The 17,879-nt window shown below is 42.8% G+C and overlaps 1 non-coding gene across 1 annotated transcript; it reads left to right on the top strand.

Annotated features, from left to right (window-relative positions):
* Positions 1-13,180: 13,180 nt before the first annotated feature.
* LOC120257772 lies at positions 13,181-13,287 on the top strand. Its single transcript, XR_005535858.1, has one exon. It is a non-coding gene; the product is annotated as a small nucleolar RNA R71 (small nucleolar RNA).
* Positions 13,288-17,879: the final 4,592 nt, after the last annotated feature.

Here is a 17,879-nt window from a genome sequence, read left to right as displayed (position 1 = left end):
TCATTTTTCATTTAGTTAAAAAACAAATTAAGTGTTTTTATTTCTTACTACCTGTGGATATGATACCCCACTCATCTAGGATTTTATTACTTCGACAAACCCGTGCACTTGCGGGACATATGCAAGTGGCGTGATAAGTTCTTGTGCGATAAGAATGTGAAGCATTCTTTCTTTATGATGAGCATTACATTTGTCAGGTTTTAGCACTAATGCATGTGTATTTATGTACTTTTATGCAGGTTGGGTTGTGAGGCCGATTATTTGCGAAAGAAGCCATTATAGATCGTTTTACTCATTATTTGGAGGAGATCTTGAGAAGGCTCAAACGCAGAGACATGAGTCAGGTTTAGAATGATAGAATGTATGCCAACCTCCTTGTATTCGTACTAAGGTAATGATTCAGAGGGGCACGAAGGTAGTTACATCCTAGTATTCCGGCTTGTGCATATTTAGCAAGATCTCCACAAACGTGACCTTTTATTGAAGAACCAAAATTATCTATGACGTAAACGTGTGCCCGTTTATGTTACCTCGATGAAAGCATGGATTCGCGAATATTTTTGGGCCGTTACTGTTCACAGCCGGCTGAAGAAGGAGCAAAACAGAGGAGCCACACGGCTGTGTGGGATTCCACACGCCGGTGCATTAATTCCACAGGCTCATTTGGAATATCCACAGCGGCGTGTGGAATCCCGATTCCGGCATATTTAAGGCCGATTTCAGCATTCTTTTCTCTATCTTTTTCCCAACTTGAGAGAGGGCTGCGGCTAGGGTTTTGAGAGGTATTGGCCAGGGATTTAGAGAGGTTCTATGGCTCCAACATTGTCATCTCTTTGGAAGAAGGTTGGTTAGATAGCCTCCGTCGGGTTGATTCGGCGAAGCGTATCTTATACCGGACAAGGGGATCTTGCGACGAGTAGAGGACTCTCCATAAGACCATCGCCATGACTATCAAGGCGGTTTTCCTATGGATTGCTTTCTTTTACATTTGATTTCATTATCATTTGTATTGTGCTCCATGGAGAGCTAAACCCCCTAGTGGGTACTTGGGTATCTATGAACCCTAGGATGTATTAGTTTCATTAAATCTTTTTATTATGCTTTTAATTAATTGATGTTATTGTGAGTTCCAATCTTCAATGTTTGATTGTTTGAATACTCCCTTATAGTGACACTAGGGTTGAGAGTTCATGTGGTAACCCTTGTGAGTGAGTGACACACCACGAGAGTTAGACAACGCTTGATTGGAGAGGGTTGAGAGGGTGAGTCGAGAGGTACATGAGCGTCCCCTTTCCCTCTTCTATGATAGATTCTACCTCCATTCCTCGAGTTCTTTGCGGCCATAATAGAGCAAATGAGCTAAGGGATGACCCTCCGCTGGGGCTTAGTTGCGAATGCAATGGAGTGAAGCGTTGAAGGTGATTTTAGCATCTAGGGCATAATTGTGGTTAGTGACCTTTCTTCTGGACCATGGGTTAGGTCTACAATTAGGAAGAGATTTATCACTTGGAATCCCTAGAGCTTAATGCAATCCTTCTTACGACTGCGATGTTGAAAGGTTGTTCAACTTCTCCTCCGGGACATGTAGAGGATTAGGCTTGGTTAACCCCTGATTCAGGGCCATGCATTAAAGGATGTCCCTAACTCACCATTGCATTAGTTAGGAAGCATAATAAAGAGTTCTTGGACTTGAAACAAAATTCTTAGGCGGATCAATACCTGGGTACCCCATCTTTATCGATTGCCTTACCTTCTACTTTACTTTTGCTCTCTTTCGGGTTGTTTTACTTTTGAGAATTGAATCTTATAACACTTATCACTATTCATCTTTCATATAGTTCAGAAGCAAATTAAGTATTTTTATTCCCTTTTCCCTATGGATACGATACCCCACTCACCTGGAATTTATTATTTCGACAACTTCATGCACGTACGGGGAGCCTTATCAAGTTTTTGGCGTCGTTGCCGGGGAAAAGGCGTTTAGAGATACTTTGCACTTTTGTTTCCTTAGCAATTCCTTTATCGATTCTATTTCACATTTTCTTTTCTATCATCGTTCTAATTTGTTCTCCTTTTCTTTGATTTCAGAAGGATGATTTACATACCCGAACTAATCGACACCATCACCAGAATGGTTGGAAGTGTAGAGGAGAAAATTCAAACATTTGCAGTACCAGACATACCGTGTTAATTTTTGCTAGAGCCGGATACCATTCAAGATGTCATGGAAGAATCAGTTGAAGAGTACATTGCCAGAATTTAGTAGCAGGATTGCGAATTAAATAGCATGTTGGATCAGTTTGAGAGGTCCACATTGGCATCATCGAGTGATGATTTAGAAGAAAGTTTGGAAGCAGTTCTTGATCTGTTTGACTCATTTTATCATGAATGAAGGCAGGAACTTTTCTCAGTAAGGGATGTCATTCTCAGTAGGGAAGATTTGTGGTTTGAATACAATGACACTTGTTGATTACCATAAAGAAATACATTCACAGTTGGGAGATGGGAAGAATGAAGTTAAGCAGGAAACAAAGGAGTTTGAGGAAATTGACAGGTTGAAGGAGAGTAGGTTACGTCTGTCAATTGATGAACTGCCAACCTTAGAGCTTGACAAGGTCCCCTTGCGAATATCCCGCAAGTGCACGGGTTTGTCGAAGTAATAATCCCGGATGAGCGGGTATCGAATCCACAAGGAAAAGGGAATAAAAAAATACTTAATTCACTTCTTACCTATGTGAAAGATCAATGATGATAAGTGTGACAATGATTCAATTCTCAACAATAAAAATAACAAGTAAGAGAGCAAAAGTAAAGAAGGGGTAAGGCAATCGATAAAGATGGGGTACCCGGATAATGCTCCGCCTAGGATAATTGTTTCAAGTGCAAGAACCCTCTATTATGCTTCCTAATCAATGCAATGGTGAGTCGTGGAAATCCTTAATTACATAATCCCAAATCTAAGGTCAACTATGCCTAACTCTATACATGTCCCGGAGGAGAGATTAGATAACCTCTCAACCTCGCACTCGCATAGAGTTGCAATGAGCTCTAGGGATTCCAAGTGATAAATCTCTTCCTAACTATAGACCTAACCCTTTGGTACAGGTGGAAGATCCCTAACAACGATTAAGCCCTAGATACTAAGATCACCTCAACGCTTCACTCCGTTGCACGCGCAACTAACCCCAACGGATGTTCATCCCTTAGACCATTCACTCTATTATGGCCACAAAGAACTCGAGGAACGGAGGTAGAATCTATCACGTCGGAGGGGAAAGGGGACGCTCCTGTACATCTCGACTCACCCTCTCAATCCTCTCCAACATAGCTTTGTCTAACGCTTGTGGTGTGTCACTCACTCACAAGATTACCAATGAGAACTTTTAACCCTAGTGTCACTCTAGGGGAAATGTTCATACAATCAAGCATTCAAGGTTGGAACTCACAATAAACATCAATTAATTGAAAGCATAATAAAGAGGTTCAAAGAAACAAATACATCCTAGGGTTCACAAATACTCGAGTACCCACTAGGGGTTTAGCTCTCCATGGAGCTAAGTACAATCAAAGAAATAAAATGTAAAAGCAATGAATCCATAAAGAAACCCCCTCGATAGTTGTGTCGATGGTCTTGTGGAAAGTCCTCTACTCATCGTCCAAGGATTCCCTCGTCCGGTATAGGATACGGCTCGATGGAAGCTCCCCTACTAACCTTCTTTCTAAAACCTTGGCCAATACCACTCAAAACCCTAGCCGAAGCCCTCTCTCAAGTTGGGGAAAAGATGGAGAAAAGAATACTAAAATCGGGGATGATTCGGCTTTAAATAGGGCTGGAATCGGGCGACTACACGGGCGTGGATGCTTCACACACCCGTGAGGAATTTCCACACGGGCGCGGTTAATTTCCACATGCCCGTGTGGATTCTTTGAACTTCTATTTTCTACGCCGACTGTGAAAAGTGCTGCTACAGTAATTGCTGCCGTGTTATTGCATTTCTCTGCTACAGTATCCTGCCTGAATAGCTTCCCGAATCCATACTTTCATCGCAGTAATGCAAACGGGCACACGTTCACGTCGTGGATCACTTGCTTCTTCAATGATAGGCAAGTTGCTGGAGCTCTTGTTCTATGTGCATAAGTCGGAATGCTCGAGTGTGACTGCCTTTTGTGCCCCCTAAAATGGATGTGCCAACTAGAATACGAGGAGGTTGCCACACACTCTAGCATCTCACACCCGACCTATGTCTTCGTGTTTGAACCTTAGCAAGATTTCGTCCAAAAATCAGTGCATTATGCTCCACATTGGCTTCTTTCCTTCATACTCGGCCTCACAACCCTACCTGCACGAAAGTAACATAAAAACACACATATTAGTGTAAAAACCCGAAAAACATAATGCTCAACATAAGGAATGAACGCATCGCATTCATATCACACAAGCACTTATCAGAGCTCAAGACCTTACCAGCACAATTGGAGTATGTTTTCTTGATGGAAGATTCTAAACTTCCGGTGATTATAGCCTCGAATTTGTCGGTGAAGCAAAAGGACAAGCTTGTTAGTATGCTAAAAAAGCATAAGTCGGCGATTGCATGGAAGATTTCAGATATCAAGGGCATAAATCCGGCCTTTTCCACCCATAAAATCTTAATGGAAGATGAGTACAAGTCTGTAATCCAACCACAGTGAAGACTAAATCCAAACATGAATAAAGTTGTCAAGGCAGAAGTAATGAAGCTACTGAATGCAGGAATTATTTATCCCATATCCGATAGTGCATGGGTGAGTCCAACTTAAGTGGTTCCGAAAGAAGGAAGCATGAAGGTGGTAATCAATGAAAAGAATGAGTTGATTCTGACAAGGACAGTTACAGGATGGCGAGTTTGTATTGATTATAGAAAACTAAATGACGCCACTCGCAAAGATCATTTTTCCGTTGCCATTTATAAATCAAATGTTGGAGTGTTTAGCAGGGCATCAATTTTATTGTTTCCTTTATGGTATGTCAGGATATTTTCAAATCCCTATAGCTCTAGAAGATTAGGAAAAGACCACTTTTACTTGCCTTTATGGTACTTTTGCTTACCGAAGAATGCCTTTTGGGTTGTGCAATGACCAGCCACATTCCAATGTTGTATGACAACCATTTTTGATGATTTGCTGGAGGACATTATGGAGGTATCTATGGATGATTTTTTGGTATTTGGAAACTCTTTCGACAGTTGTTTGAAAAATTTGGAGAAAGTTCTAGTGAGATATGAAGAAACAAACCTCGTCCTCAATTGGGAGAAGTGTCATTTCATAATTCAAGAAGGCATTGTCCTTGGACATAAGATTTCAAAAGCAAGGATGGAAGTGGACAAGGCAAAGATTGAGGTAATCGAGAAGCTTCCTCCACCTTCAAATGTAAAGGGGGTCCGCAGCTTCTTGGGGCATGCAGGGTTTTTGACAAGGTCCCCTTGCGTATATCCCGCAAGTGCACGGGTTTGTCGAAGTAATAATCCCGGGTGAGCAGGGTCGAATCCACAGGGAGTAGGGAGTAAAAACACTTAATTTGATTCTTTGCTATGTGAAAGATCAATGATAAGGAGTGTGATAATGATTCAATTCTCAACAATAAAAGCAACAAGTAAGAGAGCAAAAGTAAAGAAGGGGATAAGGCAATCGATAAAGATGGGGTACCAGGATAATGCTCCGCCTAGGATAATTGTTTCAAGTGCAAGAACCCTCTATTATGCTTCCTAATCAATGCAATGGTGAGTCGAGGAAATCCTTAATTACATAGTCCCAAATCTAAGGTCAACTATGGCTAACTCTATACATGTCCCGGAGGAGAAATCGAACAATCTCAACACCTCGCACTCGTATAAAGTTGCAATGAGCTCTAGGGATTCCAAGTGATAAATCTCTTCCTAATTATAGACCTAACCCTTTGGTCCAGGTGGAAGGTCCCTAACCACAATTAAGCCCTAGATACTAAGATCACCTCAACGCTTCACTCCGTTGCACGCGCAACTAAGCCCCATTGGAAGTTCATTCCTTAGACCATTCACTCTATTATAGCCGCAAAGAACTCGAGGAACGGAGGTAGAATCTATCACACCAGAGGGGAAAGGGGACACTCCTGTACCTCTCGACTCACCCTCTCAACCCTCTCCAACCTAGCTTTGTCTAACGCTCGTAGTGTGTCACTCACTCACAAGGTTACCAATAAGAACTCTCAACCCTAGTGTCACTCTAGGGGAAATCTTCATACAATCAAGCATTCTAGATTAGAACTCACAATAACATCAATTTATTGAAAGCATAATAAAGAGGTTCAAAGAAACAAATACATCCTAGGGTTCACAATACTCGAGTACCCACTAGGGGTTTAGCTCTCCATGGAGCTAAGTACAGTCAAAGAAATAGAATGTAAAATCAATGAATCCATAAAGAAAACCCCCTCGATGGTTGTGTCGATGGTCTTGTGGAGAGTCCTCTACTCGTCGTCCATGGATTCCCTCGCCCCGTATAGGATACGCCTCGACGGAAGCTCCCCTACCAACCTTCTCCCTAAGGAATGACAATGTTGGAGCCATAGAACCTCCCCAAAACCCTAGCCAATATCCCTCAAAACCCTAGCCGAAGCTCTCTCAAAAGTTGGGGAAAAGATGGAGAAAAGAATACCAAAATCGTGGCTGAATCGGCTTTAAATAGGGCTAGAATCGGGCGACTCCATGGGCGTGGATGCTCCACGCGCCCGTGCGGAATTTCCACACGGGCGTGGATAATTTCACACGCCCGTGTGAATTATCTATTTCTCTGGTTTCACGGGCGGCTGTGAACAGTGCTGCTGTAGTACATACTACAATGTTGCTACAGTGCTCTGCTACAGTATTCGACCTGAATAGCTTCCCAATTCCATACTTTCATCGGGGTAACGCAAACGGGCACACGTTCACGTCGTGGATCACTTGCTTCTTCAATGGTGTACACATTGGTGGAACTCTTGTTCTATGTGCATAAGTCAGAATGCTCGAGTGTGACTGCCTCTGTGCCGCTCCAAATGGATGTGCCAACTCGAATACGAGGAGGTTGGCACACATTCTAGCATCTCACAACGACCTATATCTTTGCGTTTGAACCTTAGTAAGATTTCCTCCAAAATCGGTGCATTGTGATGCACATTGGCCTATTTCCTTCATACTCGGCCTCACAACTCTACCTGCATAAGAGTAACATAAAAACACACATATTAGTGTAAAAACCCGAGAAAAGTAATGATCAACATAAGGAATGAACGCTTCGCATTCGTATCGCACAACCACTTATCAAACTCCCCCACACTTAAGCTTTTGCTTGTCCTCAAGCAAAAATTAAAAATGTTATGTGCATCAATGAAGAAGATATTGGAAGTGCTTGGCCTTAGGTTCACCAAAGTATACAAAGAGAGCATTTTACAAGTAAGGGAGATTCCAACGCTAAATACGAAAAATCAATGCTCTAGCTAAAAACTTGAATCGAAAAGGAAACAAAACCCGAAATCGTGTACGTGTGTGAACTCACTCAAAAATAACCCACGGTATACTCCTCAAAGTTCTAAGTACAAGGGACTTATTTATCTACAAAAGTGACAACAATTTCAAAGATGGTAGTAGCTTCACACATCCTCTAAGGTAGCCCTTTCCAAAGCGGCCGCTAAGGTGGCTTTCATACTTTCGAGGTGGTAGCTCTTTATACCGGAGTAGTAGCTTTCACTCCTCCTATGTGATAGCTCTTTCTCTCATTAGGGCATAGCTAGTATCTGACTTATGAGAATAGCTTCATACTACATAGGTGGTAGCTCTTTCCACCCAACAAGGAATAATAAAACTATTTTGTTCTTTCTTTTCATTTTCCAATTTTTTTTTAAGAATTTAGCACAAGAAAATAAACCTAACTAGTCCCTTTAACATCGAACATGAGTTTCCAATAGAGTTCAAAGAGTGAGTAGTGCACTAAGTATTAATTGGGCAAAAATTTCCTAGAAATTCAAGCAAGAACTAGAGCATGAAAACATTCAATGTTAGAAATTCTCCTAAACTCAAGAATACAATCATTGCAACTAAGGTGAACCTCCATTGGCTATGTGAGCATATATCAATCAAGAACAATAGAAAAGATGTGTACACTATGAAACATTCCCCCACACTTAAGTTGTACATTGTCCCCAATGTACACATTCAAGCTCACTCAAAATATAAATCATTCAAAAGCAAATGTGGGAGAAGCAATCAAAACAATACTCCCCTGACTCCTAGTGTGACGTTTGATGAAGCTAGTTCATTGGGAGGAGGGTTCCAATGGGTTGTGAAGCTTACACGGCCAAGTACCTCAGTACCTTGGCCGTGCCCATGACTAAGTCTCAATTCCCAAGAAGACAAGACCATCTGCACGCATACACGAGGGGGTTCAGTGAAGCTCAATAAAGACAAAATAAATCGAGTATATAAAGGATAAAGCAATGAATACAACTCGATGATGCAAAATGAAAATAAACTCAGAAGGGAAATCCTTTCTGAGTGACAAAAGTCTAAAAACAAGAAAAATAAAATAAAATGCAAGAAAGTAAAGGAAAAATCAAGTATCAGTGTCGCTCTCAGGCTCCTGTGCTGCTGCTGCTGGTGAAGCACATAGTGGGTCTACCGGTGTCGGGGTAGAGGATGGAGGTGCTAGATGATCTGAGGGGGCCGGAGGAGTCCTCGGCCGTAATACAAATGATAAGGCGATGTCTCACTCTAAAATCTGCTGTAACATGTAGAAATGCACCATGTACTCTGTGTACTGAGTGGCCTGCGTAGCCCTAATCTCAGCAACCTCAGCTCGGACCACTCCTATAGCATTCTCGAGCATCTCAAAGCCATCATTGGCTCGAGATGGTGAAAACATACGCACTGGGGGTGGCTCCTCTGCCACTGGAGGTGCCTCGGTCTCCATCGTTGCTGGCTGAGGCTCGGGAGCGGGCTGAGATGCTCCGGCTTCATCACCCTCATCCTCGGCTATCACTGGAGCTGGTAGTACTAAAACAAAAATCTCTGTCCGAACCCTGCGGACCATGCCCATCATCCGCATCGTTTCTAGACTCAGGGGAGCAGGTACACTCGTCTTCTCGGCCCCGCGAATAGAATCCAAGAGACCCATGCCTAACACTAATCACGTAATGTAGGGGCCCGAGAAGATCGCTCCCAGTCTAGCATAGTGTCCGTGATGTCTGGTGTACTCTGCCAGGATGTGCACTAAATTAATCGGTACACGCTGTACGATCGAGTACAAGTACAGTAGCTCCTGACGGCTCAGGATACCAGTGCTATCACCACGGCCATTCACCGACCTACTAATAATGGCATGCAAGTATCTGTATACAGGTTGAGAAAGGCACGTGGCCTTAGACACCCCTGGATCGTACTGACCTTGACCACATAACACTCTGTAAGCTATCTGCGGGGTCAAGGTTCCAGGTAATCGTCAAGAATGCGTGTGTACTCCTCAGATCCGTGAATGCCTCCTCATACAAGCCAAGTAGTCATCGAAAACTGCGTGATGCTCAAGCTATGGTGGTGTCCAAATACTCGAACCCGAATGGTGTCCACACCGTTGAAGCTCGTCATCACGATCTATCAAACTCGAATGATGAAAGTACCTCCAGTGCAAACTCTCAGATGGCTGGCTCTCTAATCATCAGCAACTACCGCCAACCACCTTCTGAAATGAGATCCTCGATCTCATCAGCAAACTCTTCTCCCTGCTGCAGATCTCGCAATATAGTCATGTCTAAAAATCGAGTATGCCCAAAATGGAGCCTCGACAAGCGCTCATAGCGAACTTGATGCTCTAGAATTGCAAACCGCATGCCCTCAGGCTCGGGAGATGACTCACGTGGTCTCTCATCAGCTTGCTTATTTGACCTAGGTGCCATAATCTACAAGATTTAAATGAAATGGATTAAACAAGTTGATAAACCAATGCTGCAAAAATCCACACGGTCGTGTGGAATTTCCACACGCCCGTGTGGATCCATGGGGCGTGAGAACCGCACGGCCACGCTTCAAAAATCCAATAATACAACTCAACAATGCTTCTAACTTGGTTCTAGACATAAATCATCATTCTAATTGAAGAAACAAACCATTTAAAACTATATTAATCGATGGAAACATTGAATTGGCGAAAATCATGAGAAATGGGGCTTACCGACGAGATGAGAAGAAAAAGTGAAGAATCGGCCGGAAAACCTCGCTAAAATTCTCCCAAATTGGCACTATGTAACCGAAGAGTGATGTGAAAGTGTTTTCAGATGAATAGAAGTTGTGAAGGGGGAGAGAAACTATTCTTCTTTTAAAGAGAACTCTCAATCCTTGGCATTGTGTGTAATCACACGGGCATGCGTTAATTATCCACGCCCGTGGTCCTCACTCCAAAAACACTACAGGGGCGTGCACACGCCCCTGTCTCCTTTGACTTTGACTGCTCTCGCAAGGGCCTGTGGAAAATATCCACGCCCGTGCTCTCGAATCACAGGGCAGCCGCACGCTCCTGTGGCTTCTCTGGATATCCGAGAAAAATACTAAGTGTTACACACGCCCGTGCGGAAATTCCCCACGGTCGTGGACATTCACATGTCCAATTCATAGGGGCAGCCGCACGCTCCTGTGTCTTCTCGGGATGGAGAGAACTCCTCTGCAGAGATTCGCACGGGCGCGTGGAAATTACCCACGCCCGTGCATGGTTCACAAGGTTACCCACAGGGGCGAGTCCACGCCCCTGTGTGTTCTCGAGAAAAATCTGCCCAACTCTACAGGTATTCACATGCCTGTGCGGAAATTAGCCACGGGCATGAGATATTCGCATAGTCGATCACAGGGGCAACCGCACGCCCCTGTGCCTTCTCTGGATGGGCTCGCAGTATACGCCGACGGGCGTGTGGAAATACCACACGTCCGTGTGTTTTCTCTGGGTGACTTAGAAAAATCTGCAGGCTCTGCAGAATATTTCTGAACATGTTTGCACACTCAGAGCCTGCCCTATTATGCAAATTTTACCAGTGAAAAACACGAAATAGAACCCAAACGACCTAGCTTTCGCCAATTCCTCAAAAAGCACACGATAACTTTAAAACCCATAATAAAATTGCAGCACAAGCATCTAAAAATCCAGACATCAACACTTAATGATTTATTCATGCAAATGAGCTAAACTAAAAGATAAGAAAACAGTAAACACTTGGGTTACCTCCCAAGAAGTGCTTGTTTAATTTCACTAAGCTTGACGTACCTTGTCTTACCTCACGGGGGTTCATGAATGAAAGACGCCCTCTTACCCTTGACTTGGAAGCATGATGTGCAAAGTCTCTTGAGGGTAGAGGGTGTATTATCGAGCTTCGGACCATCGAGCAATTGTTCATCCAACCTTCTTGGTTCATGAGCGTCTCCAACAGTCTTGGAGTATTTTCGGTGGCGTCTCCTAGCTCTCTTCATTTTTCGGAGCACCTTCTTCAATATCCCATGAGTAGATGTTACTTCTTCAGTCGATCCAAGCATCATTACTTCTTCATTACTCTCCTCTTGGTCGAACAAACCTTCATATGGATCCGAGTTGAACATTTCCTGCATGTATTCATCAACAAGCTCATCAGCAAGGCAGTAAGTGAGTTTGTCATCTCCAACTCTCAATGTGAGCTCTCCACCATCCATGTCAATCAATGCTTTGGAAGACAGCAAGAACGGTCTCCCAAGTATCAAGGGTACATCCGCATCCTCATCGACATCTAGCACTACGAAGTCAACCGGAAAAATATACTTGTCCACCTTGACAAGCACGTCTTCAATGATGCCTCTCGGATGTCGCACCGTTCGGTCCGCCAATTGTAAAGTCATCCGAGTAGGCCTAGGCTCTCCCAAGCCTAGCTTTTGGAAAAAAGTATATGGCATGACATTGATACTTGCCCCTGAATCCGCCAATGCCATTTCCTCACCTAGGTTGCCGATGTTACATGGAATGATGAAGCTTCCCGGGTCTTTCTTCTTGTTTGGCATGTTCTTTTGCAGCACCATCGAGCATGAAGCATCTAGCACCACTGAAGCACTCTCCTCCAACTTCCTCTTGTTAGTTAACAAGTCTTTCAGGAACTTCGCATACTTAGGCATTTGAGCTAATGCCTCTACAAAAAGGAATGTTGATGTGGAGTTGCTTGAATAAACTCGGGGAGCTTCTTATCTGTTCATCCCCTTGGTCATTTTTTTCAATCTAGAGGGATAAAGGGATTCTTGGCTTGAAAGGTGGGGATGCCACCTCTTTCTTTTTCTTTGCTCCCTCCTCAACCTCTACAACCTCGGGTGCGTGTTCTTTCGGCTTCTCACTTGGAAGCCTCCCTTCAACCTCACGACCACTTCTCAAAGTGATCGCCTTCTCATGTTCTCTAGGGTTGGTTTTTGTATTGCTTGGTAAACTTCCATGTGGCCTTTCGAAAAGAGACTTCGCAATTTGCCACACCTGATTTTCAAGGTTGTGCAAAGAGGCGGTGTGGTTGCGAAGTGTACCATCGACTGATTCAAACCGTGTATTTGCAGATTGAACAAATCTAGCCAAGTGCTTCTCTAAATCCGTCATTCGGGTTTCCAAGCCTGAAATTCTGTTTTCCACTTGAGGTGCTTGTTGTTGTTGTTGGAAACCCGGTGGCCCCATGGCCTTCTGTGATCCTTGGTTACTCCATGAAAAGTTGGGATGATTCTTCCAACCTGAATTATAAGTATTGCTATATGGGTTCCCTTGAGGTCTCATGCCATTACCTACAAAGTCAACGTTTTCCACTGAAGAAACATCACCAAAAGAGATCGGGAAATCGGAGGGAGCATGTCCTCCACCACAACTGGTGCAATTGGTCACGGCCGCAACTCTATTTGAAGCTATGAGATCTAGCTTCTTATTCGGACTCTCTACTTGTGCCGCCAATGAGGTCACCGCATCGATTTCAAGGATACCAGCCACATTTTTCTTCTCCCTAGAATTCCATTGGTAACTATTTAACCCCATTTTCTCAATTAATTGACGAGCCTTATTGGGTGTTTTGCTACCTAAGGTACCTCCTGCTGCCACATCTAAGAGTTGCCTTGTACTCGGGTTCAAACCATTGTAGAAGGTTTGAACAATCATCCACTCAAGGAATCCGTGTTGTGGACACTTTCTCAGGAGCTCTTTGAACTTTTCACATGTCTTGAATAGAGACTCCAATTCCAACTGAACAAAGGGCGAGATCTCATTCCTAAGCTTTGCTAATTTTCCGGGAGTGAAATAATAGGCTAGAAAAGCTTCTACCATCTCCTCCCATGTAGTGATTGATGCTCTAGGTAATGAGTGTAGCCACTGCTTCACTTTCCCCTTCAAGGAAAATGGGAAGGCTCTTAATTTTATGGCATCATCCGTAACCCCATTTATCTTCAGCATGTCGCACACCTCGAGAAAGCTCTCTATATGACTATTTGGATCCTCATCGGCACCGTTGAATTGTGCGGATTGCTGCAGCATATGCATGAATGCCGGCTTTAGCTTGAAGTTTGGAGCTGTAATCGGAGGACGCACAATACTCGATTGCGTCCCCAACACTGAACGTCTGGCATAGTCGGATAGTGTTCGCTGTTGCTCATTCTGTTCTGCCATGTTTTTAGATTCCTCTCCTTCCAAATCAGCTGAATTATGCTATTCTTCCACAAGTTCTTTCCCTTTTCTTCTAAGTGTACGTTCACGCTCAGGGTCTCCTTCAATCAATATTGATGGATTCCCTCGGGTCATAACCTGGAGCTGCAACAAAAAGAAAGAAAAAGAAAATCAGAATGATGATAGAATGAGAAGATATGAAACAGAATATATGGTGAAATAACTAAGAAAATAAAGTGCAAAGTATCTCTGAATGCCTACTCCCCGGCAACGGCGCCAAAAACTTGACAAGGTCCCGTTGTGTATATCCCGCAAGTGCACGGGTTTGTCGAAGTAATAATCCCGGATGAGCGGGGTCAAATCCACAGGGAGTAGGGAGTAAAAACACTTAATTTGATTCTTAGCTATGTGAAAGATCAATGATAAGGAGTGTGATAATGATTCAATTCTCAACAATAAAAGCAACAAGTAAGAGAGCAAAAGTAAAGAAGGGGATAAGACAATCGATAAAGATGGGGTACCCGGATAATGCTCTGCCTAGGATAATTGTTTCAACTGCAAGAACCCTCTATTATGCTTCCTAATCAATGCAATGGTGAGTCGTGGAAATCCTTAATTACATAGTCCCAAATCTAAGGTCAACTATGCCTAACTCTATACATGTCCCGGAGGAGAAATCGAACAATCTCAACACCTCGCACTCCAATGACCCACCTGTGCTAAGCTTGGACAATTCCCAACCCAAAATTGTTTCCTTGGAGGCCAAAGGTAAGATGGTTGGACTCTCTAACAAATATTCCGCCCCGACAAGTAGATTTTTGGTTTAAAGGAAGCAGCTATGCAATGTCTAGTCAGGAGGAACACACTCTTTTCAAGCCCCCATAAGGTAAGGAAGAGGTACGTCAAGCTAAGAGACGTAAAACAAGCACTTCTTGGGAGGCAACCCAAGCTTTTAATGTTTTTCTTGTTTTCAGTTAGTATTTGCATGAATAAGGCGTTAAGTGTTGGTGTCTTGATTCTTAGATGCTTTTGCTGTGATTTTCTCATGGACATTGTGGTGTTATCATGTGCCTAATCATGTGTGGTGAAGAATCTTGGTCGTTTGACCGTGTTTTTCATGTTTTCTCTGGTTAAAATTGCATTATTAGCAGGCTCTGAGTGTATATCTGTGTTCAGGAATTTTCTGCGGAGCTTGAAAAGTTTTCTAAGTATCCAGAGAGAACACACGCCCGTGTTGAATTTCCGCACGGGTGTATGTTTTCATTTATAGCTCATCCAGAGATGGCACCAGGGCATGGACTCACCTTTGTGAGGGACCTTGTGATGGTCCACGCCCGTGTGGGATTTCCGCACGGGCGTGTGTTTCCCTGCCGAGACATAGAAATTTTTCCCGATGATTCTGTCAGCAAATGCACAGGCGTGGGTAATTTTGGCACGCCCGTGTGGTTCTCTGCAGAGAATTTCTTCTCCATCCAAAGAAGACACAGGGGCGTGTGTCTGCCCCTATAAGTCTCTCCTATGGAGTTATAAGGGTGTGGGTAATTTCCACACGCCCGTTTGGATGTACAAAACTCAAAAAGCTGCATTTTCTCTTTATAAATTTATTTTGCCTTTTCATCTTTTCACTCTCAAACATTCTGAGAACGCATCCTTGCACTCTCCCGACCTCTTACAGGCATTTCAGAGGGTTGTTACTTCAGTTTTCTGGCCGGTTTCTATTCTTTCATTCTCATTTCATAAGTAAGCTTCTCTTTCTCTTTTCTTGGCCCAATTTTCATTTATTTTGCAGCACCAGCATCATCTTCACCAGCAACGACAACAAATACACCAGCAATTAACACCGACACTTGAGGCATCTTTACCTTCTTTGTTCTTATTTTTTGTACTTTATTTTTGCATTTTATTTTGGACTTATATACTCAGAAAGGATCTTCCTTCTGAGTTTATCTTTTATTTTTGTCTCGAGTTGTATTTCATTGCTCTATCTTTTATATACTCGAGTCTTTTTTAGTTGTTGAGCTTCATTGAACCCCCTTGTGTATGCATACAAATGGTCTTGTCAGTATGGGAATTGAGAGCTAGTCATGGACATGGTCAAGTTGTTTTACACTTGGCCGTGTGTGCTTCGCAACCCGTTGGAACCTCACTCCTAAGGACATAGCTCTATCAAACGCACCACTAGGAGTTAGGGAAGTATTGTTTCAATTGCCCACTCCCGCATGTGTTTTAAATTGTATTACTTTTATTGTGCTTGCATGTGTACATTGAGGGTAATGTACATCTTAAGTGTGGGGGGGAGTTCACATTGCACATGTCCTTTATATAAATTTTGATTGACATACATGCTCACGTAGCCAATGGTGGTTCATCTTAGTTGCAATGCTTGTATTCTTAAGTTTAGGAAAATTGTAACATTGAATGTTCTCATGCTATAGTTTTTACTTGAATTTCTAGGAATTTTTGCCAGATGAATATTTGAGCACCACTCACTCATGAAACTCTTTTAGAAACTCAAGTTCGATGTTGAAGAGAGTAATTAGTTTTGTTTCTTGTGTTATTTTGCTAAAAAAAAGATATATTGTTTAGTTGTGCATTTTGGGTAGAAAGAGTTACCACCTATGAAGTATGAAGCTACTTTCATAAGTGGGATACTAGTTATGCCCTAATGAGAGAAAGAGCTATCTCATGGGATGAGTGAAAGCTACCACCCCGGTAGAAAGAGCTACCACCTCGAAAATATGAAAGCCACCTTAGCGGCCACTTCGGAAAGGGCTACCTTAGAGGATGTGTGAAGCTACTACCATCCTTTTGTTTTGTTACATTTTGTAGTTAAAGAAGTCCCTTATACTTGGAACATTGAGTAGTATATTTTGGGTTTACTTGAGTGAGTTTACACACACTTACACGATGTCGGGTTTGTTGTCATTTTTTATTCTAGTTTTTAGCTAGAGCATTAATTTTTTGTATTTAGTGTTGAAACTTCCCTTACTTGTAGAAAGCTCTCCTTGCATGCTTTGGTGAACCTAAGGTAAAGCACTTTCAATATTTTCCTCTTCTATACTTCAATGTTTTATCTTTGGTTGAGGACAAGCAAAAGCTTAAGTGTGGGGGAGATTGATAAGTGCCTGTGTGTTAAGAATGTGAAGTATTCTTTCCTTACGATGAGCATGGCTTTTATCAGGTTTAAGCGCTAATACATGTGTTTTTGTGTTCTTTTGTGAATGTCGGTTTGTGGAGCCAAAATGAAAGAAAGAAGCCAAAGTAGATCCCGAATGCACTGTGATGATGAAATCTTGGAATAGAAAAATGTGAAGACACAAATTGGACTCAAAGATATGTGAATGTGCGCCAACCTCCATGTGTTCAAGGAGTTACAATGAGTTGGAGGGGCACGAAGGCAGTCACATTTGCGTATCCCGACTTGTGCAATGATAGCAAGATCTTCATCAATAAGGCCGTCTATTGAAGAGGCGACGTGATCTACGGCATAGACATGTGCCCGTTTATGTTGCCTCGATGAAAAGTGTGGAATCAGGAATATTTTGGTGCAGTACGGTAGCCTGGAACTATAGCAAAACACTGTAGCAAGTCACAGTAACAATTACTGTTCATAGCTCGTAGAAAATTAGGATTCCAGAGAATCCAAACGCCAGTGTGGAATTTCCACTGGGGTATGTGGAACATCCATAAGGCCGTGTAAATGTCAAATTCTAGCCTATTTAAAGCCGCGAATAGCCACGATTTCATGATCGTTTTCCCTATCTTTTTTCCCACCTTTCCCCATCTTTGGAGGCAGTCGCGGCTAAAGTTTAGAGGGGCTTTGGCAAGGCTTTAGAGAGGTTTGACGGCCTTCAACACTGTGTTTCCTTTGGAAGAGAGCTGTTAGGGGAGCTTTCGTCGGTGTCAATCCGGCGAGGTGTGCCCTATGTTTGACGAGGGGACCTTTGAAGAAGACACGACCGATTCACAAGAGCATCGACATGAACACAAGGGGGTTTTCATTCATGGATTGCATTGCTTTACTTTTGACTTCATTGTTGATTGTATTTTGCTCTATAGAGAGCTAAACCATTAGTAGGTTCTTAAACTTGTAAACCCTAGGATGATATTGCATCTTTGATCTTTTATTATGCTTTCCTTAATTGATGTCTTTAATTGAGTTATAATCTTGAATGTTTATTGTGTTGATTTTCCCTTAGAGTAACACT

The sequence above is a fragment of the Dioscorea cayenensis genome, chromosome 3, assembly GCF_009730915.1.
Source record: "Dioscorea cayenensis subsp. rotundata cultivar TDr96_F1 chromosome 3, TDr96_F1_v2_PseudoChromosome.rev07_lg8_w22 25.fasta, whole genome shotgun sequence".
Classification (NCBI taxonomy): domain Eukaryota; kingdom Viridiplantae; phylum Streptophyta; class Magnoliopsida; order Dioscoreales; family Dioscoreaceae; genus Dioscorea; species Dioscorea cayenensis.
This window is presented reverse-complemented; position numbering and strand designations above follow the sequence as displayed.